The sequence below is a fragment of the Leptinotarsa decemlineata genome, unplaced genomic scaffold (genome assembly GCF_025532065.1).
Source record: "Leptinotarsa decemlineata unplaced genomic scaffold, Ldec_3_MD MMD2_tig00000505_RagTag_RagTag, whole genome shotgun sequence".
In the NCBI taxonomy this organism is placed as follows: domain Eukaryota; kingdom Metazoa; phylum Arthropoda; class Insecta; order Coleoptera; family Chrysomelidae; genus Leptinotarsa; species Leptinotarsa decemlineata.
This window is the reverse complement of record NW_027412549.1, coordinates 15696832-15724780: the sequence shown is the minus strand read 5'-3', so window position 1 is coordinate 15724780 and position 27949 is coordinate 15696832. Positions and strand designations below refer to the sequence as shown.

At 37.6% G+C, this 27949-nt stretch overlaps 1 protein-coding gene and 2 non-coding genes across 3 annotated transcripts in view; 1 reads left to right on the top strand and 2 right to left on the bottom strand.

The window, feature by feature from the left end:
• Positions 1–27949, bottom strand: part of LOC111507443 (whirlin) — a 132986-nt gene that overhangs the window by 60851 nt on the left and 44186 nt on the right. The window lies entirely within an intron of this gene.
• Positions 1453–1525, top strand: TRNAF-GAA (transfer RNA phenylalanine (anticodon GAA)). Its single transcript has one exon. It is a non-coding gene; the product is annotated as a tRNA-Phe (tRNA).
• TRNAG-GCC (transfer RNA glycine (anticodon GCC)) lies at positions 1784–1854 on the bottom strand. Its single transcript has one exon. It is a non-coding gene; the product is annotated as a tRNA-Gly (tRNA).

The window sequence follows — 27949 nt, the reverse complement described above, 5'->3', positions numbered from 1 at the left end:
AGGTAATTATTAAATGTTTCGCCATTTTGTAGTGGGAGAAGATATTGACTTCATATTCTAGGGTTGTGAAGTATTCGTCAGTAGCTTCAAAATGATTTACCACAAGACCCCCCCTTTTCATTTAATTTTTTTCCCAGATGGCGCCCAGTCGCCATCTTGAAAGTTTCATCTGTCAATTTTACTTCAAAATAAAGTGTTCATGCATTAATTCTAACATTTCAAATTTCAATTTCGTGAGTTGACCCGTTCAAAAAATAAAAGAGGGAGGAGGGACATTAAAGAAATGCACTGTATATTGGACTTTTATTCGTATGTTTTATTTCACATCTGTCATTATTATTCACCATATTATGTACTGTTACAATATTTCTGATAGAATAGACAACAACTCTACATCCGGAGCATTCCACTGGAAGGACTATAAAAACACTATCTACCCTTTTTCGTAATGTGTAATATCGTTTATTTCTTGCGAAATAAAACTCAGGGTTGCAGTGGGAAACAAGTCGTTGCCATCGACACTCTTCCAATTATTACAATTCGTAACAGCTAAAGTTATTTTGAATACCTTTGGGAATAATCCAGAAATATAAGATAACTTATATTTCCTTGAATTGTAGGGGTTATATTTCATATAGTGTGCCTGCATTTATATGGGTAGGTTTGAATTACTTGGTACAGGAGATGGTAACTTTATTTCCAAAATGTATATCTGGATATTATTAATTTATATGGTTTTAGTTCTATCAAACTGTCGAACTTTCGTTGGTATCGTATCTGATAAACGCCTTTGACCACTCAAATAAGCTGGCCAAGTCGACCGGATCCACATCTTTTTCATTTTCTCTTACAACCCCGAAAAAACCCGACATAACGAAATCCATTGCAATTTGTATCAATATCACTCACTCTATTTTTTTTTCAATCAAAATAATATCACCTATTGTTATATATTCTCTTAATTAAGAGTCCTTGAAAACCTCTACCAGTTTTCAAATATGATTCTCTTGTTCCCAAATTTTACGTGTAAAAAAGGAGGGTATCCACGAATATAACGTATTTTTTTCTTATAAAACAGTATTAAATTAGGAAAAAACTGGGTCATGTAAAAGTAGTTGTATCGAAAGTATTTTTTCTTCTGTGTAGGAAGAGGGTTTTTTCTCCAGTTTGTGTCTGTGTCCGAAACCCACTTGTTTGCATGATCTAACATCTTTGTGAGGAGTATAAAATCAAAACCTTTCTTTCTCATAAATATACCCCTTTCAATTTCTATTCTTACTCTTAACAGTCTCAAAAAAAACATAAAAAACAAAAGTGAAAGATTTACTCAGTTTGTTCATGAACAATAAAGATTTTTGTGATGGTCATATTCAAATAACGATAAACATAACTCCCATAAAGTTGGCCTGATAAATAATAACTCTACTGTCTGTGAGAGTGGTCCTTTTACGTGCCGAAATAGCTCAGTTGGGAGAGCGTTAGACTGAAGATCTAAAGGTCCCTGGTTCGATCCCTGGTTTCGGCAAACTTTTTTTTGTTAATAATATACTGGGAGTTCAAAATTTAATTTCTAAACGCTTTGCAGCTCTAAAAATAATATATTAATAAAAGCTATGACGTATTAATCCTATTGTTACCCAAAATAAAAGGGACTCTATGAGGTAAATTCGTAGGTAAATATGTAGGCGTCATAAAGAAATTTAAATAAGTGAGTAACAAAAAAATGAATAAATTCATAATATCTTCATTTTTGTCTGTCTGGGTAAATGTTGAAAAAAAAACATGCATCGGCCGGGAATCGAACCCGGGCCGCCCGCGTGGCAGGCGAGCATTCTACCACTGAACCACCGATGCTTGAGGAAAGAAATGAATCGTTCCCCCTCATATTGAGGAGCTAATCAAAATGAAAAACCGGGCCAGAAAACACTGGCAACAAAACCGGAACCTCAGAAAGCAAGAAAATGCATCTGAGGTCAAAATTCAAATCAAGGAGTTCGTCAATAGGAGGTGGAATGATATGCTTCCGAACCTGATTGTGCAGAACGGCTCTCTGCGGAGGATGTTCAAGGTCTTGCATACCAAGTACGAGGATATACCTACCAAAGAGAGCAGTGATGCAAGAGGTGTTACCGACATGAAAGATTCTAGGATGTTTGGAAATCACTGGCAGAGCGTTCATAGACTTAGTGACAACTCAACAAACGAACGAAGAACTATAAAGAACTACGCACAAAGATAGACAGGCAGGAACAACAGCAATGGAAGCGGGGGAACTTGATGACGAACTTTGACGAACTAACAGAGACACTAAAATACCTGCTGAAAAACAAAGCACCCAAACTGTATAAAATTGACACAGTTCTGCTCCAGAACCTATCGCGAAAAGCTCTGGTGCAGAGATCTTGAAGTGCCAGCACTATCAAGCATCTTTAAAGAAAGCTGAGGTGGTTCCCATACACGAAACAGGTATAAGCCGGTAGTACCTCAATGTCTACAGGCTCATCTCACTCCTGAGTTCGCTTGCCAAGGTAATCAATAGGAACCTATTGAAAAGGTTTATTTGCCTTGAGAAAAAGATGAAACAATTTGGATATAGGGACGTAACACTACGTCCCAGGTGGTCCTTATTGTTCACGTAATAAAGGAGTCCTTGTACAAGGAAAACAACATAGTTTTGGATAGAAGGATTGGTCGCCAAAATGCTGAGAGCATTGATTCCTATTTGTCGGAGAGGGCTTTTGGGTAAGGGTGAACCAAGCTCACTCTGAAGAATATACTCGATCGAGGCAGATGTCCGGCATGGGTTCTGCTTGTCGCTATACCTGTAATGTCTGTAAACAAGTGATTTTCCCATGTACCCCAGTACAGACACTGCAATATACTTCGCTAGCGAAACAGCGGGAAAAAAATCCAATACCACCTGAATAAGGAAATCATTTCGTATCTAGAGCGGATCAATGTAAATCCGATTATGACGAGACTCAACTTTCGGAAAAAATTCAAGGATACAAAGATCTTCAGGCAGTTGTGAATTCTGGATAGAAGATTCACGACTCGGGAGAATACAGAAATCTCACAAAGGATCAAATTCATTGTAATCAGGAGAGTAAATCCAAAGGAAGATCATAAAAGAAACCATAGAACAAAAAAGCTCCTGAACGATGGAATGATAATCAACTGAATTTAGACACTACTCCATATATAATTTCAAGAAAGAGTTGAAAACATATCTGAAGTCTTCTGGATAGATAATATATTCATGTAATGCCTTGCTCATATGGTTCTCCCTTTATCTCACTTTTGTGTATGTTTTGCTATACAGGGTGTAACATAAGTACGTTAAAATATTCAAGTGACGTATTCCTGAGACAATTTTAACACAAAAGTCTTCATGAACTTGTGTCCGAAAATGTTTTGTTTCGGAGATACGGGGTGTTGAAATTAAATTTTTTGTTCGCTTTTTGATAATAACTCTTGCAAAAAATAAGTTATTTGCACGAAATTCTGTATCCGGGTTTTTTTTGACGTGGGAAATCATAATTTCGTATTAATTTTAATGTAACATCCAGAGGGCGCTGCGTACGCTGTCATTATTTATATCAAATTGACCTAACTTTTTTGGCAGTAAACTTTCGGTATTTTTCATAAAAAACCTAATTCCCACATCTTTTCTAAGATAAAAAAGGTACACCTCCTCAACAACGCTGGAGGTGATCGTTTTCGAGATATTTACAATTTTCTATATCGATGCATATTACTTAGTTTCTAGGGCGCTAAATGAAGTTGGTGAGAACATTACAAAAATTAAGTATGTGGTGGATCTCGTCAAAATAAACAACTTCTTCCAATAAAATGTTTAACGAAAAATGATTCGTTTTCGAAATACAGATTGTTGAAATTTTTCAAAACATGGTAGATTTTTGTCATAAGTTTTTTGCAATTTTAGTTATTTTCATCAAACATATTATAAGAAAAAGTTTTTTATTTTGACAAGATCCACCACATACTTAGTTTTTGTAATGTTCTCAGCAACTTCACTTATCGCCCTAGGAGCTAAGTAATATGCATCGATATAGAAAATTGTAAATATCTCGAAAACTATCACATCCAGCATTGTTGAGGAAGTGTACTTTTTTTACTTTGAAAAGGTGTGGGGTTTTTTCACGAAAAGTACCGAAGGTTCACTGTGAAAATTGAAATAAATAATGAAAGCGTACGTAGCGCCCTCTAGATGTTACATAAAAATTAATACGAAATTATGATTTCTCACGTCAAAAAAAAACCCGGGTACCGAATTTCGTGCAAATAACTTATTTTTTGCAAGAGTTGTTTTCAAAAAGTGAACAAAAAAATTCAATTTCAACACCCCGTATCTCCGAAACGAAGCATTTTTGGACACAAGTTCATATAGACTATACTAGGTAATTATTTTTATATAATATATGCCTAGGTTAAGTTGTATAACAGCTTTGGGTGAACTTCGCCCTTTCATTGCTTTTTGTATCTACTTATTCTTTATAAACAATGTGTCCCATTTATTATTATTATTTTTTTTCCCGTAGTGTGCGCTGGTCAGGCCCTATCCCCCGAAGCCCCGATACATTCGGGAGGGCGCGCCAGCATAATCAACCAATGACCACTCCCCACACCGTGGGGTAAGTGATCATTGGGTCCGAGAATTATGTGCCCTGAGCAAACGCAGTGAGCCAAGAATGACAGCCTTCTGTGCGGCTAAGATTTCTGCCTTAGTGCGGCAAGCCGGTATGATTTTGAGATTCGAGAGTAGAGAAGACATCATTCCACCAAGGACTCCAATAATCAGAACGACCATCTTGACAGAGTGATCTGTATAGAGTCTGCGGAGTTCGAAGAGAAAATCTCGATATTTTATCCGTTTTTCCTCCTCTTTTCTGACGATATTCGTCTCGCCAGGAGCTGAAAACTCCACGACAAATATCGTTTTGGTCTGGTGGTCGAGAAGGACTACATCAGGCTTATTAGCTTGTATGAGCCTGAGGGTGGGGAACGAATAGTTCCAATAAATTCGGCACTTCTCGTTCCCCACAACGGATTCAATATCCCCGGAGCGTAGGGCAACACCGGTGTCTCGTCAATACCGTAAGAGTGCCGTAGATGGTAATATAGCACTCTTAGGGCCGCGTTATGTCGATGGATATAGGCCGAGACCGCATATGCTGGACATGCTGATAGCAAGTGCATTAGGGTCTCGGGCGCCTCGCGGCAGGCCCTGCACCTTGTGTCAGGAACCTCTATACCCATCACGCGACTGCGGTAGACTAAGGTGTTGAAGACACCATCCTGGCAAGCCATGATGTACCCCTCAGTTTCCGACTTCAGCCCACTCGACCTGAGAAAAGCGAACGTCAGGCGCTTTGATAAGCCAAGGTCTTCAATATTATTGAAGAAGACCCCATGCATTGGCTTATCCCTGTGTCTCCGCAGAAGTGAGGTGATCTCTGCGGCTTTTATCTGAGCTTTTTGCTGAACGGGTTCCAACTCGGTGACAGAGTTGTAGTTACCTCGTTCAGAGTCGAAAACTATACCGAGTTCATCAGCTGCTCGAGCAGCTGCTCTAAGGAGAAATGCTCCAATTCCTGCTCTCTCATGGTCACGGACCATGCAGAGAAGGGGATCCGAACTCCTGACGACTTTACAGGCTGTATCCAGTACCATTCTGTCATGTAGACACTATAAACTCAAAAGTCCATGACCTCCCTGTTGTCGGGGAGTACAACCTTGGAACGGACGATTTGGGACGCAAACTCCTATAGAGATGCATCATTTTTCGGGTCCTTACGTCGAGTTGATACAGCTCCTCCCGAGTCCACTTCACTACTCCAAACGAGTAGAGTAAGATTGGAACGGCAAGCATATTTGTTGCAGCAACTTTGTTCTTCCCGACAGCTCCGATGACCAGATCTGTCGAAGTTTGTGCTGATACTTGCCGCGGAGAGAGTTTTTCACTGCGGTTACCTCTTGTGAGTGGCGTTGTTCCACCCCGAGGTAAGTATACGTCTCTCCGGCATCCAGATGGTGTATGATGCTTCCATCTACGAGCTGCACATCCTCTCCGTAGTCCCCGCATCGTCCTCTTTTGAGATGAACCATTGCACATTTGTATATCCCGAATTTCATACCGATAGCATGCGTGTACTCTTCCACCACCCTCAAGGACTGATGGAGATCCTTCTCTCCAGAGGCATAAAGTTTAAGATCATCCATATAAAACAGATGGGTGACCTTGTGCCTCCGGTTTCCGGGGGTGCCACAGTTATACCCTCGAGTGTTTCTGAGCGCAACGGATAATGGCAATAGTGAGATGCAGAATAGAAGGGGACTGAGGGAATCACCCTGAAATACACCTCTTCTGAAAGTGACCCACCCTGTTTGGACTCTTGCTTGACCAGATGTTATGGTGAAGCGAGTTCGCCAAAGTGGTATCAGTTGTTCAATGCATCTCACTATGTTGTCGGGTACCGCAAGGCATCTGAGCAAATGTAAGATGAGCTCATGCGAAATTGTATCAAATGCCTTACGGTAATCGATCCAGGCCATAGAGAGGTTACGCTTATATTGTATCGAGTCCTGCGTTACACATCTATCGATGAGCAGGTTCTCTTTACATCCAGCGACTCCTCTCTTCGACCCTCACTGCTCATATATCCGTTCGAACACTCGGTCAACTGCGGTGAGTATTCGTGTGTATAAGATGCTTGTAAACAACTTATAACACGAATTCAAGCATGTTATCGGTCTGTAATTCTTAGGAATCGACAAATCTCCGCTTTTGGGGATGAGAACGGTCCGCCTCGACAAACCAATCCGGAATCGGTTGCTCTCCGTCCAGCCATAAGTTGAAAACTCTGACCAGATGGCGGTGGGTACTTGGTAGTTTTTTCCACCAATAAGTGTTCAGCCCATCTGGGCCTGGAGCAGCAAAGTTCTTGGAACCAACAAGGGCTCTTCGAACGTCATCCGGAGTTATCGGGTTGCGCAGTTCATTGAGCTCAGGCTGTCGAAGCTCTCTGTTGAAAACTTCGAACTGCGCTAGGGCTGGAGTGTCTAAGTTGAGTGGCTGCGGGTGTTCATAGATATCCTTCCAGAAGGATTCCACCTGATCAGCAGTCGGCGGATTATCTACAACACGTGAAGGCTCTTGGAATAAGCGAGAAGGTTTCTCGCGGAACCTAAGATTTTCCGCGATACTTCTCGCTCGCCCCACTAGTGACTTCTTAGCAGCCACTAGCATTCGTATCCTATCATGGCAATGCTGTTTGGTGGTCAACAGCACACCTTGGCTTAGAGTGTGACGGATACGTCGTAAATTGGCGGCTATTCGCCGCACTACGGGCGTGAAAGGCCTATTGGCCGCCCTGTAGTCCATCACACATTGGATACGAGACGCGTGTTGTCTCGCCGACGTGATCTTAGCCTCCATCTTGTGTACACGCCGTTCAATCTCCCGAACCGTAAGGCCGGGATTTCGTCCTTCCGATTCGGAAAGCGATTGGACGACGTTATACACGGCGGTGTTGATTTGCCAGATGTCAGCCTCTTCTGTTAGAACACTATGAACCTCCGCATCCAAACAAGCCAGTTCTTGTGGCTTCAGGGGCCTAATTCTGTGGAGCGCCCTGCGTGTTCTGATTGTCGTCTCCATTGGTGGTATGGTGCGAGTCTCCTCTCCAGCCGTGCCAACGGGTGATAGAACTGCCACTTCTACCACTTCGTTAGCAGACTGGGGAGGAGCTTTATAGCCCTGCCGCCGAAGATAGGATACGTAATCACTAAGATTTTGGGCGGAAAAGGCGGCATGCTCCGGATGTGTTTCACACCACAGAGCATGCAATCTCGCCATGTACCCTCTTCGCGCGGGCTCACTACTCTCGTAGCATTGCATAAGGCTATCTCTCAGCTCATGCGTCCACTCAAAGCGTCCGTTGTCGTTGCCAGGGTTGTCATCAGTAGGCAAATCATCGTTATGGGCCCCACCACCTTTCCTCTGACCCCTCCGAGCGGGTCGATTGTGGGGGCCCCTTCCTTGATCACTGGGAACCAAGTGTTGGGTCCACCGGGTGGTTAGCCCTGTGGACCCACGGCCGGCACCGGAGGGAGAATAGAGTTCTCCTTCCCGGGTGCGCCTGGGCTGCCGGTCCGGTTTTGCACCAGTTGCTCGGGTAAGTGGTGTCGCAACTCACCAAAGGCCAAGGGTGTTAGTGGCCATCCCTGCTTATTATTATTATTTTTTTTTCACCGTAGTGTGCGCTGGTCAGGCCCTATCCCCCGAAGCCCCGATACATTCGGGAGGGCGCGCCAGCATAATCAACCAATGACCACTCCCCACACCGTGGGGTAATTGATCATTGGGTCCGAGAATCATGTGCCCTGAGCAAACGCAGTGAGCCAAGAATGACAGCCTTCTGCATTTGTGCGGCTAAGATTTCTGCCTTATTATTATTATTATTATTAACTAGCATCGAAAATAAATTGCTTATAATCTTAAAGAATTTTACAATATTTTGGACACTCTACCAAAAAAGGCGAAAGTAAAATTCAAAAAAAGAATTGCTGAGGTGCTTCCAATTTCCAATAAAAAAAAATAAACTGATATCTCCTTAATTTCTCCCAAATATCGACAACCTAATAAAATACAGTACAAAAAACTTTCTCCAACACTAATCAGCAAAAATATCATTTCCTTTAAGCACCTAGTCGGCAACATAAGATCCCCTTAGACTAAATAGTATCAATCCTTACAGGGAGAAAATCATCCATGGAAAATGGATGAAAAGAAATTATACAGTACAAGACAGTTGCATATAAGTTCAATGAATCCACTCATTATCAAAATCAATACAAAAAATCTTTTCAACTCATACCAACTTCTTTTTCATCAGATAATCAACTGCTTTGAAAAGTGAAGAGAAATGTTTTGAAAATTTACGACGAAATTCCCAATGCATTTCCACCCAATCCTCACAAACGTGTCCCTGACCCGGAGGATTTTCTTTTTGAATGGTCTACGTCATTCGCCAGAATTTCCAGCTGAGTTTCCCGGCCATGTGAACAAATAAACCGGGCTTCTCCTCTGAAGTTCATCACTTTCTCTTTGAGTTTTCATCGTCTTTTCTCATTTTCTGTATGCTTCCCACGCAATCAAAAGGGTCGTTAAAAGTCTAAAGGCGGACCAGGCAGCAGAAAGAGTAAATTACCCATAAGACCCAAGAGATTTGATACTTGAAACGAGTAAGAAAAAGGTAGAACGATTTCTGAGACGGCCGTAAAAATATTTTCTTTTCGAGATTGGCTAATACTTTGGTAGAATAAGAGGCATAAAAAGTGATGCGAACTCACTTAAGATATTATCAAATAATACCCTCTTCTATAAGACGCTCAGAATTCACACTACAACGCAAGAACGATCCAAACACATAGATTGGTAACGGACCGCGTCCACTTGACCCGTATCGAATGTTCAATTTTCGTCCGACTAAAGCAAATTCAAATCCAAGATAGAGTGGATGTAAACATTGACATGCCCTACGCACGTGATATTGAAAATCCCAAGAATTGGTCAGGGTCGTATTTAGAACCAACATCTTGTTGATCGCAAATGATATATCATACTTAGGAAAACTTTTTTATAACAACGAGTGAAATGCACAAGTTTTGCAGTTTAACGGAAAAAATTCAGATAATATGTGTAATATAAAAAGATTATCATTGGATTTTTCACAGCGCACTCAAGCATTATATGAAAAGAGACGTAATTATTTCTTTATTGATAATTTTTATTTCATGTAAAATCAAAAGGAATATTAATCAAAATTATTCAATTGGATGAATTTATCTCTCCATCAGTAGTGTCATCCTCACCAATCTGAATTATCAGTGGCTCAATTTGTGCCTCTATTATGTTATCAAGCTTCCACATCTTTGTCTCGACTTCCGATATCACATGCCGAACACACTTCTCCCATTTCTCCACTGTGATTCTTTTCAAACCCTCATCAAAAAGTACTTTGAGATCTGCAAATTTGAACGTGGTGTTATGCTGAGCTACAAAATTCTTCACATCCGCCCATATTAACTCGATGGGATTGAGCTCGCAGTGGTATGGAGGCAGGCGAAGGACAATTTTGTTTTGGCCTGCTGCCATCTCATTGACTATACATTTTTGGTATTCAAGCTTGCGCTCCTTGACAATTTATAGTAGCTGTACACTTAGCATTGAGTCTTCAAAGCTAATATTCTTTGATCGCAGCTAATTTTGGATTTCAATCTTCTTTGAAGACGTTGTCAGAATCTTCTCTAACCGTCACGAATGATAAAGTGCATTGTTCATTACAATCACAGCATTATCCTCCAGATGGGGTAGAACTTTTGAAAACCACTGTTCGAAAGATTCACCGTTCATTTCTTCGTGATAATCTTTAGTTTTCTTCGACTCGAAACAGCACAGCCCTTCAGCAACAAACCCATTCTCATTGCTGATAATAATAAGCCAGTTTCCTTTACCTGAAATTATGACGAGGTTTGTAAGTAAATAAAACAAATACGGGTTACCTTTTATATATTGAAATTGAGGCAGGTCTTAATATAAATATAAGTTTACCTGATGGATTTGTTAATTCGGTGGATAGTCCATCTAGACAGGCCCTCCTAGATGAGGTCACAGTTTCATCGACCCATACTTTAGGGGTAGTATGACCAGCATTAACCCAGGTTTCATCCATATAATAAATTGTTCTCTGTTGTTCCCTATAATATTCAATTTTAGTCAAATACTCTCTCCTCCGTAACACAATTTCCTCTCTATCCAATAATAAACTATTGCGCCCTCGTTTTTTCCATACAAAATTCAAATGTTTAAATACTTTATGGAATGTTGACCGCTAAAAACTTGGCAATAAAACATCTTCATTTATTTCTGTGAGTACTTTGTCGATCGTGAGTATTTCATTTCTGAAAAAGTACTCATGAACTTTACTCCTGATTGCATGTTTATCAGCATCATCTGTTGATTTTAAAATGGTTTGACGATTCTGATTTGTATTCGGTTTGGAAAATGTATTATTTTGTTTATATTCCCGTAAAACATTGTAAATCGAAACGCAACACACTCCAATTTTATAGGAAAATTTCGATACGACTTCGTCGACAGTTGATGTCTCAATTTCTTCCATCTCTTTCTTGAACACATCTAAAATCACTTTTTTCATCTCAACACTCAAATGTCTTTTTTTGGATCGTTTCCTGGCTGGACTCAGAGGATAGCTCACAGTGTCATCAGCAGTGTCTGTACTGGACATCTTGGAAAACAATTTTAAACAATATACTATAACGCACGCCACACAAACACGCAAACGACTGATTACAACTCTGTGCTGGTACCGAACTCGTACCAATAAGGCGAATTCACCAATGAACGCTAGCCTTTCCATCTGACACTGGGCGATCACGTGAACATCACGCTTCGGTTTTGTTTTGTTTCACTCTATCTTGGATTTGAATATACTAGGTGCGAAATGCGAACCGATCCCGTTCACCTGGGATTTGGTTGCGATCTACTGCGAAAATAGTCACAATAATGTATTGAAATGTGTCTTTTCCCATTCCAAAATAAGAAAAATGGTGGTCATCGTCGATTTGAGGATCATGCCACAAATGAGAAAATTCACCAAACTTTCACATGCAGACTTTTCAACCTGTCTTACAAGTAAGGGGTTTTTCCTTCTTGTTGAAACATTTCCCACGTTCAGCCTATTCCCAAAAAGGGCAAGAAAAATCTTACAAATAACTCTAGACCAGTCGCTCTGTTATCAGTGATATCAAAACTCATGGAGTAGGTCGTAAACCACCATATCCTCAAATATTTGGAAGGCTTCAACATCAATATGGCTTTCGGAAACGAAGACCAACAGGCGACCTTCTATCATATGTCACAAATATTTGGAATAACGCAATCGTAAAACATGGAGAATCAAGAGCTGCTGCGCTTGATATTTCTAAGGCGTATGACCGTGTGTGGCATGAGGGTTTGCTGGCCAAATCTCGATGCTATGGCTTGTAGGTTCATTTTTGTGTATGGTTCTTCAGCTTCCTGTAATTGGTGTCGATGTATATCTCTCGAATACTTTCACTATCAACGCTGATGTTACCCAGGAATCCATATTGTCTCCAACCCTCATTTTATTGTTTATCAACGACTTATTGAAAAAAAACAAGAATGCAATATATTGCTTTGCTGACGACAGCCCAATTATCTCGTCATTCCATTCCATTTGGACTCCAGAACATCGGCTACGGAGGCACATCTTCACCGACAACAGGAGGTTGTATATCTTGATGAGGATCTAGAAGTGATTTCGAATTGGGGTGAAAGTAATCAGGTTCAATTCAATGCCACAATTGGTCAGGTCAGACAATTCCACTTTCTGCTTTGATAAGCTTGTTGGGGGTTAAAATGGACACCAATTTGTCTTGGAACAATCACGCCGCTGGAATTGCAAAAGCTTGGAACACTGTTCCGAACCAGGAAACTGTACATACCTCAGCAACTTTTGATGCTTTATAAAGCTTAGATCAGACCTTCTTTGAAGTATTGTTCTCATCTATGGAGCTCCGCCCCTCAAACATAACCCGAAGTTGCTGGATTCCATCCAGAAAAAAGCCTTCCGTCTATTTGGAGACGTGAACATCACATACAACCTTGATAGCCTGGAAAATCGAAGAAAGGTTGGAAATTTGTCTCCCTTTGATAGATACTTTCACGGGAGATGTACAAGTGACTTGGCACATTCGATTCCACCAAGTACATATCAGAAATAATCAACGGACTGTGGCTGCTCATCGTTTTGAGGTTCGACTCAGTAAACTTCCAACTTCACTGCTCAAGAACTCTTTCATTTGTAGAACGTGCTCGAATGCTTATTTCCAACGCTCTATTGGCGCAGTTTAGGCACAATAAATCCGAGTTTTGGCGTCGATTAATTACTGAAGATGAAACTTGGATACACCATTATACGCCCGAAACAAAAATACAGTCCAAATGTGGTCTGCAATAGGAGAACAGGCTTCAAATCAAAGCAAAAACTGTTTTTTTCAATACTGAAGTGATGGAGACTGTTTTTTTGGATAGTCACGGAGTTATTTCAATTAATTATCTTCAATAAGGAAGTTATCGTTTCTTGAATTTGGGTAGTCTTGGTCCATGGCTTGTTTTGGTGTTTTGGAAAGAATGAAGAATAAGATAGTTTGTAGAAAATTACAAAATCATGTTTATCAACAATTTTCGTAATAGTCAAAACAAGGTAATTCACTGAATATATTGAATGAAAGATGGTTTGTAGAAAATTGAAAAATCATATTGAAACAATAATTTTCGTAATAGTCAAATCAAGGTGAATTGTTTACCTCCCTTTCATTGTTGAATTTTTTTGACGGGTGAAAGGAATTGACATTTTCAACACACATAATTGTCTAGCTCAGTGGTCGCCAACCTGTCGACGAGCTACCGGTAGCTCGCGAAGGCAATTCTGGTAGCTCTCACAACGATTTCAATTTAAAAAATACAAACTGCAAAAATCAGAGAAGCTTCCGAAATTTCCACAAAAACAAACAGTGGCAACGTTGCGGTGAGCGATCTGCCGCTGACGCCATCAAGCTAGAATCTGCTAGAACCGATCAGCCGTACCAGCGCGTTAGTGTTCGAGAACGATCTGGATTGCTTTGAACGGGATAAATACGCACGATGCGGCGACATTGCGCTTAGTTTAAAACTGAACGCGTAACCAACGACCAGCGGTTGGGTTAGTAGAGAACAACAAAAATAATATTATGGCAAGCAGTTGTAAAAAGGTGAAGACATACCACTTTCATTCGGAATAGGAAGAACAATACTTTTTTACAGAAGTTAAAGATAAAAATGTGTGTTTGTTATGTAATACTTCGGTCTCCGTTGCTAAAAAAGGAAATATTGAGAGACATCATAAAACTGTACATTCTAATTTTGAAAAATCATTCCAACTACATTCTGCCGCCAGAAAGGAGAAACTGAAACAGTTAAAAAAGCAGTTAATTGGATAACAATCAATATTTTTGGAGAACAGTCGACAAAAATAAGGCTGCAACTGAAGCATCGTACCGTGTGTCCCAGATAATTGCACAAAAAAAGAAACCTTATGAAGACGGGGAAATGATAAAACGGGCGTTTTTAGAAGCTGCTGATTCGTTATTTGCCAACTTTAGAAATAAAGACGAGATAGTTTCAGCTATAAAATCTATCAACTTTCTGCTATTACAGTGATGAGACGTGTAGAAGTAATGAGCAATGATATTTTTTCACAGTTAAGAACTGACTTAGATAACTGTGTTTATTTTCCACTTCAACTGGATGAATCAACAGATGTCGTTGACACTGCCCAGATGGCCGTGTTCGTCAGGATGGTTTTTAGTGATTTTACGATTAAAGAAGATCTTTTGAAGTTCATTCCACTGAAAGGACACACTACTTGACATGAGTTGTTTTCTCATTTAAAAAATATTATTTCTTCCGAGAAAATTCCAATATCGAAAATGGTAGGCTTGACAACCGATGGCGCTCCAGCTATGGTGGGTTGTGATAAGGGTCTGGTGGCGTTATGTCGTAAAGATGAAACTTTTCCGCAATTTCTCTGTTACCACTGCATTATCCATCAGCAAGCATTATGTGGAAATTTCCTGAAACTAAACAACGTTATGAAACTGATGGTAAAAATTGTGAACAAGATTAGAGCTCAAGCGTTACAAAGAAGATTATTCAGAACCTTGGCCGATGAAGTTGACTGTCAATACGGGGACCTACTCCTTCACTCTGAAGTCCGATGGTTAAGTAGAGGACGGGTGCTGAAACGTTTTAATGATGTCCTATCTGGCATAGTTCAATTTTTCAAACAACGCGATGAATCGACTCCGGAACTAGAAAATTCAATCTGGCTTAGAGATTTTGGTTTTCTCGTGGACATTACAGAGAAATCAAACGAACTTAATTTGCAGCTTCAGGGAAGAGACAAAGAACTAGCGGAAATGATTTCTAATATAAAAGCGTTCATCAAAAAGCTGGAGTTTTGGGAACAAAACCTAATTAACAGCGATGCCAAGCATTTTCCTATTCTTTCAGAAAAAATATCTCAAATCCATTAGAACCCTATGACAACAAATATCATGTAGAAATAATTTCTACCCTGAAGAATAACTTCAAAAATCGTTTTAAGGATTTCAATGAAATGGCTTCAGTAGCGCAGTTTGTTGTTTCAGTCTTTATGGAAATTGATATCCAACAGTTTGCAACTTGTGTTATGCAGAACTTTGGCGAAGACATCGCTGCAACAGAAATGGAAGTCATTGAGTTTCAAAATGATTTAGCCTTAAAATCGTTAGTTTCAAGTACTGAATGTATCTGGCCTATTGTAAGTAAAGACAAATATTCAGTTCTATGCCGTGTTGCCTTGAAAGTGAAAGCATTATTCAGTTCAACCTATTTGTGTGAATCTTCTTTTTCTAATATGAAGTTTATTGAGAACAAATATCGCAATCGACTTACAGATGAACATTTGGATAATTGTATTCGAATGGCTGCATTAAATTATACTGCAAACATAAAAAAATTATCGATGAGTCTGAGTGTCAGCCTTCTCATTGAACGTGCTTTTTTATTTTTCAATGTTTATTTTCATGATAGTGCGTTACTTTTTTGTTGTTATTATTAACTATTTTTAAATCATACGTGACATGCCGTTGTGGCTGGATAAAAGTTTGTGTTTATTTTTCAAACACCTTCGTTTTATAGGTAGGAATCTAGCTATGAACAAGTACGTACTAGTAATATTAGTTATTTTGTTATTAGTTTATTATTAGTACCTATGTATTATGTATTACCAGTTAAATAGTTAAAAAAATACATATAATGATAAATTAACTGTGGATTATTTCATTTACGTTGCGTTACGTGGCTTCCGTGTGGGTAGCTCGATGTTTATTCCAAAATTAACAAAGTATCTCAACACATTGAAGAGTTTGGCGACCACTGGTCTAGCTGTACCAGTAAAACAAACCAAGATATCATCTACGTATCTATATCAGTACAAGAAACTATTAATTACCAGATACGTATTATATTTTTTATATTAACGTGAAATAATAAGCACCCTTTGGAGTTCAGTTGTCAGGCAAAACAGTTTTATTGTTGAATACATTAAACAGAGTACTCAAATTCGGCATTTCTTAATTTAAAAGACCTTCCACCACAATCTGATGCATAAACAAAGATCACCTTGAAATGTAAAGACATTTTCAACGTGTGGAAACGAAATATTAAGTGCAGATAGTTGTTGGATTACAGATGGCTCAAAAACACCTTATTCAGGTTCTGGTGCAAATGTTTTCAGTCGCAGACCCAGGACAGAGATATCAACCTGCCTAGGAACCAATGCGACTGTATTTCAAGCGGAAGTTTACCTTATTGAATTGAGTGGGGAAAGATCGAAAGAATTGGAAGATTGGAAGACTTCTGGCAGAATCTTCCAGGATTGGCTCACTCCAAGGCGTTTATTCACCCTTCGAAGCTTGATACCAAACAGTTGTTGGACTACAGTAGGGATGAACTACGATGTTTAACAGGCCTTTTTACAGGTCACTGTTATTAGATTTCACATTCTACACCTAAACGATTTGATCTCCACAAACTTTATTGAAAAAATATATCACAACATGTTTAGCTAAACATTAGCTTTTTCAAGTGATTAATCACTTGAAAAAACTAAAGCTAAACATTAGCTTTCTCAAGTGATTAATCACTTGAAAAAGCTAATGTTTAAGTGATTAATCACTTGAAAAAGCTAATGTTTAGCGGTTGTGATATATTTTTTCAATAAAGTTCGTGGAGATCAAATCGTTTAGATGTAGTTTGTGAAATTACTATGGATCTTCATCAAGCAACGGCCGAATCAATCAGAAAAAAAACTGTTATTAGAATCATCATATGTAGAGACTTGGACTGTTGGAAGACAGTGTGTGTCGCCTCTGTTTGGAAAATTATGAAATAGCAGAGCATATACTTTGTACCTGCCCCGCTGGGGACCGAATCAGTTTTTTAGATTTCGGCAGAGCCGTACTCTTACCATCTGACCTGAAAGGCCACTCACCATACAAACTAATCGACTTCGTTAAGAAACGGGGTTTATTTGCTCGAGTGTGAATAGGTGTGAGCCATAATAAACCCTTGCGGGTTGCGGTGGAGGGTCGAATAGACCCAGTCACTTTGGACCTAACCTAACCTGACCTAATTCACATCAAACAGCTTTCCCAGTAGGGCTCTATTTATATGCCTTGTTTAATTGTAAAAATTTATATTGAATATAGGATTAAGAAAATAACTTTTGTCTGATTTCTACTAAGTTTTTCATTTGTTACGAATGGTTTCAGATTGTCAAACCATTTTCAAGTAAACTCATTCTATTTATATACATTATAATTTGATTGACAATAAAAGTATACCTGAACTAAACAGACACCTGTGAAATTTTTCCGTGAATTATTAATCTCCACCTTGTGAGGGACATAAATTATTTCTTCGGTTCCCAAACTTTCGTTCATGTTTTCCACCCATTTGTCAGGTGATCGATCTCCTTCACTGATCAATATACACAAATTCAATAGCACGTGGTAGCAGCTGTTGAATGATTAATAGTGAATGGAGGATTTCCTCAATGACCTTATCATCGTTCCGTCGGCCATCGATTAATCTAGTTGCATATTGCAGATTTAATTTCGGCCATCTACGTCACCTAAAGAAACTGTCGGTGATCTATGCATGAATTCTTTTGGGTTTCGCAGTGAAATGTAAAAAATTATTAAAAAGCAATTCATTGTATCGAATGTTCGAAATGATGTCCATTACTTTGGAACTCAAACTTCTTTTAGCACTTTACGGAAAAATGATGAGAGTAATTTTTACGATGCACGCGACACTGTCAAGAAATACCAACACCCTGAAGTTAGCTTTTTTTCTTTGATTTACACGGCCGTTGCTTCTCATGCTCCCTGGACAATTACAGGCCCATATCTATCATCTCTATTTTTCCAAAGTCGTTGAAATAATAATGAAAAAGCGTATGTATGATTACTTCGAGAGCAACAACTTCTTTTCTCAGGGTCAATATTGGTTTGGCAAAAATCGTTCTACTTCTCTAGCTGTCTTTGATGTTATTGGATCTATTGTTGAAGGATTCGAGAAGGGTGTGCACACTCCCATAACGCTTTTTGATTTGTCTAAGGCTTCTGATTGTGTATCACACAGTATACTTCTTGAAAAATTGTATTATTATGGAGTTAGAGGAGTATCTCTGTCACTCATAGAATCATGCCTTTCAAATAGGTATTATGCGGTTTCGTGCAATGGTGTAACAGGTTCAAATTTTGAACCTGTAGAGCACGGTGTTCCACAAAGCTCAATACTTGGGCCCCTGGTCTTTGTTATTTATGGTAATGACATACGTAATTTCACGTCTCCATATAAGTCCGTACTCTATGCAGATGACACAACTTTAATATATAGCGAGCAATCATCATCTAACATTCCACAAGTGATGGAAGAAGTTGAAAATCAAGCCAACACTTGGTTTCTAGCAAATGAATTGAAGTTGAGTAGAGACAAAACTCAAAATATTCAGTTCACCACTGTAGGTTCAGCTAAAAAAGGAGTAAAATTAGTTGGCATTACTCCCGACAGTACTTCATCTTGGCACCAACATACAGATCTTCTCGCAAATAAACTATCTAGTGCAATATGTATCTTTCGTCAATTGTAAAACATCACAAGCGGTGAGATTCTAAAAATGACGTACTTTGCATTATTCCACTCACACATCAGCTACGGTGTGTTGTTCTTTCGGGGAACTCCGTTGCTCAATATTTTTACACTTTTACAATTTACTTCTTTGTTTTATATGTTTACAAACATGAAAATGTAACGAAGTTAATAAACTATTCTTTTCTATCCATTCCCACGCATTTGGCTAGACTGCTCCTGTCCATAGTGAACAGAAGCTTCGCCCGGGGGCGCAGCTGTTTTGTTCGAAGCAATGCTACCACCGTGAATTTTCTATGAAAACACTTCATTTATTAGTCCTCTCAAAATTACATTCACAAATAACACATCTATTATCGCAATGACGACCTCGTCTAACCACTCGTCATCCAGCCTGGTTACTAGCGTAGAAGGGTGCCAGTCCTCTCAAAATGTCTTTCACTTCAATATTGTCCTTGAAGTCCTTGAATTTAGCTAGTCAACATTTCAGTTTTTCAAAAAAAGTTACCAACAGACTAAAAGACACCTACATATGTTTGCGTGAGAACTGGTAAATGTATTCACGATATTTATTCATCATAAATATGATGTAACAGTTCTTCATAAAATATCGTGAGGACGTAAAACAAGCTATCGAGGCCGGGTAAAATTCAGGTAAAATGGTACTACTTTTAGTACTTTTTGGAATAAAAATGATTTTGATCACGTGGCCTAGTGTCAAAAAAGCATCATCAACTTTTTTTATGTAAAGGGAGGTCATGTGGCTCCTGGTTTTGAAGGCCTTTCAAGTCTCCATCCAACACTGCTGTGTTTGTGAAAATCGGCCAAACCGTTTCAAACCAACAAGCTAAATAACTTTTAATAGCAACAAACGTTTAAGTAATGATTTCAACTATTTTAACAAGTGTTCGACATGTTCACCGTTCACCTCTTGACAGAAAAAAAGTATGACTTTCTCGAAAAACGTACGGATTTACGTCTGATCAATAACACACATTTCGTCTATTTACTGTTCCATTTAGAAAAAACGTATCCACATCACTGAAACAAATAGAGTTAATGTAACCAGGATTTTGGGTTACGGGGCAGACATGATCTCAACAAACTGCAGTATTCTATCCGGGACGTCTTCTATTAATTAATGCAGAATTTTCAATTTATATGAGTGGAATTTGTGTTTTTGAGATATTTTTAGTGGTCATAGATACGCCAATATCCGTGGCTACCGTTTTCGTTGTTTGTTGCGGATTATTAACAATAGCTGCCAGGACGTTGATTTGCTGTTCTTCTAAAATAGATTCTTTTCCAGATCCTATTTCCTTCGTTACGCAACCAGTCCTTTGAAATTTACTAACCAATTCTCTTAAGTAGGTGTGAGATATTGGATTACTTGGGAAGCGCTCATTAAATATTCTTTCTGCTTCATGGTAATTACGCCTAGCTTCAGCGTAAATTAAAATTGCTTCGATTTTTTTCTTCTAAAAAGCGGGAACGAGGCATTTGAAAATTATGAAGAAATGCTGAACCCTATGAAAACTGTCAAAAGTATGGATATGATTAACGTCAATATTAGACTGATATTGAAATGAAATGCTATTTGAAGTGTCCAGCAAAATGAGTAAGGTAAAAAAACTGGTACAAAAACCACAATTTGAAATAGTAATAATATGCGCACCTGTTTTAATACAAAAAATTGGCTTAACGGAGGTAACATCCTGCTGCAATTAATAGTTAAAATAATTCATTTGTTAAATATCTGGAGCAAGTTTCAAACGCTTGTTAGTTTGAAACGGCTTGGCTGTTTTTTACAATCACAACGGTGTTTAATAGAGAATCGAAAGGCCTTCTAAATCAGTGGTCACGTGACCCCTGCTTGATGGTTGCCCTCTTGACACTAGGTCACGTGACCACAATAATTTTTATGGCAAAACGTAGTAAAACTAGTACCTTTTTACCTGAATTTTTTCCGACCTCCATAGCTTGTTCAGTTTAAAAGTTAAGGGCGGGTGGAGAACTTTTTACGTCCTCTCTGTATATATAACTATACATGAATATATTTTTTTCAAATAATAAATCGTGGTAACTGATATTTATTAACAATTAATTGATTTAAAGATAATTTACAGTGATTACAAATGATAAAAGAGGTATTTGCATCATAAACTAAAATGAATTTTTATATTATCATTTATATGTACTGAGTGTACAAATAAATTGATTAATTAATAATAGACACGAATAATGATAATTATTGAAGTCCCCAAAAATTAAGTTATTGCAAATATTGAATTGATTAAATATTTCTTTCTTGAAGTAAACTTAAAATTTATTATCAGTTTGTCCCATACTCAGTACAACACGATAGCATCAAAATAAATTTCAATTAATATTTGAATATGAATAAACTCAACGGATAATCAAATAAATCACAGCGAAAAATGATTTGAAAAAAATTAAATATAACTGCTTACGTACATACGTAAGTACATACACACAGACTGTTTTTTTTTTCAATTTCTTCAGTTAGTGACATCAATAATGGATCTATGTAACGGTGAAATAGTCTCCAAACGAAGAATAGTGAATCTGGATCTTTAGACATTTCAGTCTATATATTTCAATATCAATATCCAGAAGAAAAGTTTTCTTCTTTTAGAAATATGTTTGAAAGCCCATCAATAATTTTATATATGATCTGAAAAATGTCTAGGAGATTGCTAAATGACTTAATGAACTTTGTGTTGTCAGTTACGAAAGGTGAGACATCTGAAACAATTTTGAAGAGTATTATTTTACATATCAAAAAGAGGAAAAGCGTAAGATGTAACTTCACTAAAATGATACAGTATCCTTCTCTTTACAATTATTCGCTGCACACAGTTTCAATTTTTCTGAAAGGAGCCCCCAAAAAGTCGAAATTCTCTGAAAACAAAGTTTCTTGAAAACAATATCAACAATAAAAAGTCACCCCACAATATCAATTTCCGACCGTTCATTATAACTAATCCGATGCCCGTGGGACCGTCGAATCCTTCGATACTACAGCACTGAACCTCATGAAAATGAGGTGAGAGTCCACGGCACTCGGGTGGATCACGTGCACCCGTTAAAGCATTTTTCTTCAGCACATTATCCTGACCTATATCGATAAAATCTCTATGATAATTGAAACAAAATACCTATGCTGTATATTCATTCTTTCATTTCATCAGCCGGAATGGATTTGCTAATCATTTTTGCACGACGTAACACATCATCGACGGAAGTGCTAATTTTTTTCTCTACGCCCATGCCATTAGATTGATGAAGAGTCTAGTTCTATAGCGAAAGCTTTATGTCATTCATGTTTCACGCGAACTCTGTTATAGATTATTCTTAGCCTAGCTATTAAACGAATGAGAAACGAACGAATTTTTATGCAAATAGCAGGCATACCACGGCTTGGCACTAAAGTTAAAGACCCCCGCTGAAAGTTCTTGTTAACGCTAGGAAATACAGATAATAATCAAGAAATCGTGGGGGATATATTTGTACAAATGTCGCATCGACAACCTATTTTGGGAGCTCATTTACGAACAACAAAAAATATGTTCTTGTTGTTTCAGAGAAACTTATACATTAATGGAGGATTCATGGAAAATGTATTTAAAGACATGACTTTTCTGAGGCCCTATTCAATAAGGAAAACAGCAGGGCTATTATTCTGAACTTGTTAAGCTGCCAGAAACTATTACAGATAATTTATAGACATGATTACATCGGAATTGTGACTACGAGGGTGTTCTGAAAAGTTTTCGACCTAACAAATTTACAAAACATTTTCCAGATTTTTTTTGGATTTTTCAACATGGTCTCCAACTCTACACATTTCTCCCAGCGATGCTCCCATTGCTGTAACTCGTCCAAATAGTAATCTCTGCCTATAATTGTTCACGAAGGTGATTGCCTCTCCATTTGACGAAAATCACCGTTCTCCAATAGTCCAGTCATTTAAGGTTTTATCTGCGTAAAAATTCTTACTGAGCTGAATTTTGGTATACACCTTTATTATCGCATTTTAATGAAGATGTGAGAAATCGACATTGATATCGTGCCGGCTAAAAAAGTTATAAGGGTCGAAAGTTCACGAAAATCAGTTTTTTGGGAATATCCCGCGACCTATGGCTCGGAGGTCAATGAAGGTCATTATAAAAATTATTTCTCATACGATTATCTACAAAAATGTTTGATGTATTTTTCTGTAAAGTCAACCCTTTTCGGACTAGAGCGCTGAGAAAGTGACTACATTATGATGATGTACTCGTTTCCGCACCACCTTTGAGGTAGAATGCAAGGCGCGTTATTTTTTACATGGTTTCCCCCGTAGACATAATCCATGAACTGTAATTAAAGGTTTTTTATTTTATGCTCAATAATTTTTTATTTTTACATTAAATACGGAAAAAACATTTTTGTGTGTAAATTTCTTTTATATTCATTCATCGTCGATATCCTCAATTTCAACTTCATCAAAAGTTGCTGACAAAACATCGAGTGGACTTATTGTTGTATTTAAATCAACATCTTCATCATTTTCTTTACTAGTGGATTCTGCGTTTGAGCATGACTGACCACGACAATGTCCACAAACTTTAGAACATCTCAATCCAATTTTTTTACATCCACATTTGCCGCCACAACCTTTTGTACAATTACAAAAGATTGTGTTTAGTAGAACATCAGGTGCTGGTGGCAATAAAGTTGTTATTGATTGTAATATATTATTTTTCAACTTCCAACCTCACTGTTCTGGATCAGTTTCTTTTCCTAGCCAGGTTTGTATTCGATAATAGACCCGATAAATATGCTGTTGAGCTGCTGAAGAAGTGGATGGTAATAATTAACATTTCAGAGTTGTGCTTTGTCTTGTTAGTTCAGCAAAGCTGCAGTATCTGTAATTGTCAATTGAATTTTCCAATTTTGGAGCACCGTACATTGCTAGTAGAAAATGTATTCCCGAATCGCAATTTTCTTGTTAAAATGTTTCTGCAGAATTGTGTAAATCGGGTCTTTCCTCAAACATCGTCATGACTTTAATTTTTCCTTTCCCGAAAAGTGTTGAAGTTGTGTCACATCCGGTTATTGCATGTAGAAACAGAATATTTGTCTTGCAGTGTGGATACTTGTTGAGGCTCTCAGTCTAGTATATTTTTGTTTCAACATTGTTTTTCCCTGGTTTCTTGAAAAAAATGGATGTAGGTTGATCAAGTATTTGTGTGCGTGCTATGAGAAGTACCAATAGATATATGTCTTCACCAACGATAATTGTAGTATATTTATTGAATTTTCAATTGCTGTTTCAACTATTGAGACGTCAGCATCATCACGTGATTGTCTTGTAGAAATACCAACTTTTTCGAAATTCCCAATGAGCATTTCAATTGATTTTTTTTATTGAATTGATTAGATAAAAATTTTTCTTGACTGATAAGAACTTCCATCGATTCATTGAAGTGTACTTCACAAGATGTAGAAACGGCTGCGGTTCGTCTTAGTTGTTCTATCGCTTTGATATTTTTACTGGTATCGGAGTAACCATCAAAAATGACAACAGTATTTTGACCAAAATAATTTGATAAATAATTAATATATTTGTTAATGATAATATTGAATGTATCATTTTTTTGCCATACAACACGATGCACCATCAATTATGTATGTTCCATTAACATAAACAATTTAACATTGTCTAGAACTCTCAGAGAAAACATAAAAAAAAAGATTTAACTGATCTTCGAAGATATTCTGTGTACCTTGGTTTATATTTGGCATTCATGACCCAGCCTAGCATGAGATCAATGGCAAGACGTAAAGGGACTGCTGAACTTATTATTATTCTAATTGTATATTCCATCTTCTGCTCCTTTTTTAAATCATATATTTTTAACAATCAAAATAAAATCGATGAACATTACCTAATATTTGATGGCTTGTGACTTCACAAACATGTTTGAATGTTTATATCTGGTTGTTAATAAAAACGAAACTATATATTCAGTTCATTGCGGTAAACTGTTTGGTTGTTTGCTAATCCAAACATCAATACAAATTCATAAACATAGCCTCCATTCATCTGAAAATTACATGGTTATTGTGGATAGCATTTGCTGTGAAAATAACGACACTTGAAGATTACTTTGGAAGTTTTCCGACCGTAAAATTTATTCATATATTCTGGAATTTTTTTAAAGTAGTAACCCTCTTCAATCAATTAGGTTTTCAGTAGGTATATTGTTCAGCAACGGTTTATTGATGAAATATTATTTTTCCATCGTAGCAATCGAGATACCTTTTATGCAAATAAATTTACTGCTTCGTAATTTCTCTTAGGAGTTGTTGCTTTACAAATCTGAAATATCAGATAACATTTCTCAATAGTTCATTTATACGGCCCGACCGTAATAACGTCATATGTAGTAATCAGCCCAACAAAGAAAACACAAAAAGTTTAGAAAACAAATTATTTATTCTTCAATATAATGAGTGCATTCTACTCGCTTTCTCAGCGCTCTAGTCCGAAAACGGTGGACTTTACAGAAAAATGCAAGAAACATTTTTTGTAGATAATCATATGAAGAATAATGAGGAATTATAATGAATGATCGCGAGATATTTCACAAAAACTGATTTTCGTAACCTTTTGACCCTTATAACTTTTTTAGCAGGCACGATATCAATGTCGACTTTTCACATATTCATTGAAACGCCATAATGAAGGTGTATACCAAAATTCAGCTCAGTAGGAATTTTCTGTAGATTGAGGTTTAAGAAACCTAAAATGACTGGAATACAAGCGCAATGTTCAGATGAGGAAACAAAAAGAAGTCACCTGGGGATAGATCTGGTGAGTAAGGCGGAAGGTAAAGTGGTTCAAAGAGTAATTCGTGGACTTTCGCCATGGCAACCGCTGAAGTGTCAAACAATGCATTGTCTTGGTGAAACAGAATTTTCTTTTTCTGCAGATGTGGCCGTTTTTTCACAAGTTCTGCCTTCAGCTTGTCAAGTTTGCTCCTGTAATGATTTTCCTTTTTGAAGATAATCAAAATAACTCCATGACTATCCCAACCACAAACAGCCGCCATCACTTAGTCAAAAAAATAGTTTTTGCTATTTTCCGAGCCGGTTTAAATCAATCAAATCAAAATCAAATAATTTTATTCTTTAAGACAACATACAGTTGTATAAGAAAGGGTCATGGTTACAACCTCATCATGATAGTACGGTCGTGATATAAATGAAGAAATGTACAAAAGGAAACTAACAGTACATTAAGGATTATATAACGCTGCGAATCATATTTACATAATAAATGTGCATAGACAGAATATTGACTTACATTAAAATACAGATTCACATTGAATAAAAGTTCAAGTTAAAAGTATTCATTTAAAGAGTATAAACATTTCTCAACCAGGTATCCTTCGAGATTTTTTTAAGTACGTTCATGGAGGAAGTTGTTGAAAATATTTGCGCCGATTCGAGCTTGAGGTTTATAGGAAATATTGCGTTTAGAGAGTGGTAATCGTGAATCATCCTTACGTTGTGTATTGTATTTGTGGAAATCGTTATTTATGAAAAACAAATCCCTATTTTTGAACACAAAAATACATACTTCAAATACGTAGAAGCCTGTACAGGTCAGAATTTCAAATCTTTTGAAGATTTCTCGACAAGAATAGTCTTTTTTCACCCCAGCAATGCATCTAATGATTTTTTTCTTTGCTACGAGCACGTTATTCGACAGTATAGAATCTCCCTATAGCCAAATACCATACATCAGTCGACTTTCCACTTGTGCGTGTTCCTTATATCTTACTTTAATAAATCTTTTTGTTTGTCCATGATATTTTGCATCGCAGTACTTACATTCAATTTCGTAATTCCAGACTTTTCCGAATTCTCGATTTTGTCTTTTGAACTTCCCAAAAGTCGAGAATTCGGAAAAGTCTGGAATTTACAGAATTGAATGTAAGGACTGCGACTCATGTCACAGAAAATGTCCATTGGAACCTTTCCTTGTTCTAAATGGTTTAGTTGGTTCTAGTTGTTGATTTACCAGGTAGAAAACCGTGCTGGCTATTTGTCAAAATATTGTGCTCATTGATACAATTCATCAGCATGTCCAAAAATCCATATTCGAAAACTTTCGAAAAAATACTGCAAATCTTATAGGTCTATAATTTTCCAAGTAATCGGGACAGTGTTTTTTTTTAATAGAAATTACTTTTCCTTTCTTGAGGGTTGTGGGGAATTTCCCTGTTTCGAATGAAACATTCAATGAAAATGTCGAAGATTCTATTATAATATTCATGACTTTTTTTAAAATGGAAGGGTATTTCATCTGGACCTGCGGATGTTTCATTTTTCGCCTATCACTAAGCAGATTGAATAATTCATTAGGTGAAAACGGTCTGAGAAATAGAGAAGGTATAAGAATTTCTAGGGTATTGTTTACTGCAGTATTTGACTGGGTGATTTTTTCTTCAAGTTCCAGCGGGACATTTTTAAAAAAATTAATAAACAGATCTGATACAATAACTGGGTTTTCCACTTTTATATCATTGTGGAACACATTGATATTTGTGTGTCTTGTTTTGTTTTTATTGTTCATTTCGGATATTACTTTCCAAACAGTTTTACCAGGATCATCAGAGTTGACAATATTATTTTAATAATATCGTTTCTTTTTAGATTTTAAAAGTTGAGAGTGTCATTTTTGTGATTCTTTGTAGTCTGCAGTGATTCTTTGCAGTCCACTGTTTGGACCGAATCCGAATTTTGGCGCCAATCAATTACTTTAGATGAAACTAATATATACTTTCATCTACAGTAATTGAGTGGCGCCAAAACTCAGATTCATTGCGCCTCAACTGCGCCAACAGAGCGTTGGAAATGTTCATTCAAACACGTTTTTGGTCTAACGTGAGCAAACGCGGCACCAACCCAACGCGCGGACTGCTTTCTCATGCCTAGATGTTGATTTAATATGCGACAAACACGTTCTTTTGACACTGCTATCACTCTCACTTTCAGTCGGCGGTC